Consider the following 2,981-nt stretch of genomic DNA (forward strand, 5'->3'; position numbering starts at 1 on the left):
CGTAATGTTTAAGCTGTGCATAATAAAACTGATCTGCCTCTAGCATTCCATACTCGGCCTGCAATTCTGAAAAAGGTCTCATCGCGGGTTACTCTGCAGCAGGTATTTAATGCCGCATCTCTCCCATCTCCGGAACTGGGCGTATAAATTGCCCGGTGCAAAGGCTGGATTGCCACAGATGGCCAAACAAGGTGTCACTTTTGGTGTGAAATAATGCAAGCGACAAATCCACCTCCACACCACTTTCGCAAATGTTATGATCCTGGATTGGCGCAACTCATAAGGAATGGGTACCCCAGACGCATGTAGGTATATACTGAAATGTACTCCTCCCATAAAGGCCAGTTCCATGGCGGTGGCTGAGAATTCTTCAGTGTCTCGAAACCAGTCATTTATATTCCTCATGCCACTTGCGATATTTAGAAACTTTATATTCCTTGTCATCAAGCAGATGAAGCCATTACGTATGGGTTATGTCCATCAACCAGCAGGGGAGCTAGAGAGCACTCAAACTTTCACAGTGCCCTCTTGGCCAGCTAGCTCCACTGCCTCTTCAGTATTCTCTATCTCCCTTAGCAGGGTGGCTGCAGCTTGTTCGAGCTCCAGAAAAATCTGCCGGGAGGTGGTTCCTGGCTTGCCAGTTGTTAACCGGGGTGTTGGAGGCTATAGCAGCTTCACTTTAAAGGCACATAGGTTAGCCCTTTCCCTGCCTTACCCATACCTCTGTGGATGTGGACATATTGCCTTGCTTTCCCTGTCCTTACCCACCAACAGTGGATGCAGGCATATAGGTTCACCCTTTCCCTGCCTTTCCCACTCATCTGAGCCTCCGGAGTCTTCAATACCTCTGCTTTCCTCACAGCTTAAAAAAAAAAAAAAAAAAAAGTCGCGTTTTTAAATGCAGAGATGCTGGAACAGAGGTTTTTGACCTGATTTTCAGCAGGATCGTAGTTGTACACTAGATCCTTTGAGGTAAGTGTTTTCCAACTCCTCCGGGGTGGGCCCGCGATCGGGGCGATTTTGGCGCGAAACCGCCATTTTGGATTTTACCGCCGTTTTTCGGCGATGGCTGCGGACAATGTAAAGCGCTGTTCCACTTGTGTTAAGCGCAAATCAGCAGCAGGGCTCTGTAAATCGTGCTGTATTGGCGTAGGAGCCGGCCCGAGCATGGCGAGCGATGTTTCTTCCCGCTCTGAGCTGGCAGCGGGCGCCATTTTGCTTACACCGCATGGCGCGGCCTCCGTGGACACGGAGAGACCTGAGCCGGGTGGGGCACCTCGAGATGAGGTTATTTCGGGAGTGGCTAGCACCGGACAGGATTTGGGTGCCCAGGGTGAGATTTTCTCCCCGGATTTTGTGCTTTTGCTGCATAAAGCATACATGATGAAAAGAGCCCTTCCTCAAGGGTCGCCTGAGGCTCCTCTGATTGCCCCCCCCGATGGATTCTGGCCTGGGACTGCCCAGTGAGGCTTTTTTTTTCCCGGATGCTTGGCCTAAAGATAAGCGCAGAAGGGTTAATTCCCCTTCAGATTGTGGTGCACCTTTTTCCCCCCCGTGGTCGGGGTGTGAGGATTCGGAGAACTCTGACAGACGTTCTTGGTCTGAGGAACCAGAGTCAGGTGCGGATTTACCACAGGATCTGGATGATCCCTCCGCGGTGAGGATTTTCCACCGTGATGAGCTGCCAGCGCTTATTTCAGATACCCTGCAGGCCCCCTCGATTGAAGATCCTGACAGTGGCATGGCCTCCTCGGGTAATCCCAGGATGGCTAGTACCAAGAAAGCTGCTCGGGCCTTCCCTTTGCATGACTCCATCCTAGAGCTTGTTTCGGCTCAGTGGGCTGACCCCGAGGGACCTTTGAGAGTTTCCAGGGCTATGGGGCAGTTATACCCTCTGCGTGAGGGACATATGGTTCGTTTTCAAATGCCTACAGTGGATGCCCTAGTCACTGCGGTGACAGAGAACTACCCTCCCTGTTGAAGGAGGTGTTGCCCTGAAGGATGTTCAAGACTGTAGGCTGGAAACAGCGTTGAAACGGTCCTTTGAAATTGCAGGTCTCACTGTTCGGGCATCTGCATGCAGCTGTTATGCTGTGAGAGCCTGCCTAGCTTGGCTGCAACAGGCAGTGGCTCAGCCCGGAGATGGAGCGGAGCCCTTCTTGGATGTGGCTCTGCGGATGGAGGTGGCCTTGTCCTTTCTGGCTGATGCCCTTTATGACCTTGTCAAAGCTTCGGCTAAACAAATGGCAGTAGCAGTGGCGGCTCGCCGTCGTCTGTGGCTACCACACTGGGCAGCAGACATGGCCTCTAAGCAAAGGTTGGTGAAGTTGCCTTTTCAAGGACTTCTCCTATTTGGTGAGGAGTTAGAGAAAATTGTGAAAGGCCTGGGTGATCCAAAACCCCAGCACTTGCCCGAAGATAGGCAGAGGCCTTCCTCTAAGGGCCAGGCGGTCCACTCCTCGTACAGACCTCGCTTACGTGAAGCTAGAAGGTACCGCCCGGGGCGTTCTGCTGGGTTCACTTCACGTGCCCGTGGTCAGCAGAGGAACTCCTTTCGCTTGGACAAGCGTTCCGCAGCCGGTGGCTCAAGACCAGGAGTTCAGGGGCAACCCTCTCAATGATGGTGCGCCGGCCCTCTCCTCGATGCCTGTCATCGGAGGACGGCTTTCCCTCTTTGTCGAGGAGTGGGCCAAGATTTCCTCAGATCAGTGGGTTCTGGACCTGATCAGAGATGGATACAGAATAGAATTCAACGCCCCAGTAAGAGACGTGTTTGTGGAGTCCCGATGCGGTTCTGCCGTCAAACGGGCGGCGGTGGAGGAGACTTTACAAGGTCTGATTCAGTTAGGGGCAGTGACCCCGGTGCCTCCCGCCGAGCAAGGCTGCGGCCGATACTCCATCTACTTTGTGGTGCCGCGAAAAGGTGGGTCCTTTCGCCCTATTCTGGACTTAAAAGAAGTGAACAAGTTCCTGAGAGTGCG

Source organism: Microcaecilia unicolor, chromosome 8, assembly GCF_901765095.1.
Source record: "Microcaecilia unicolor chromosome 8, aMicUni1.1, whole genome shotgun sequence".
NCBI lineage: Eukaryota > Metazoa > Chordata > Amphibia > Gymnophiona > Siphonopidae > Microcaecilia > Microcaecilia unicolor.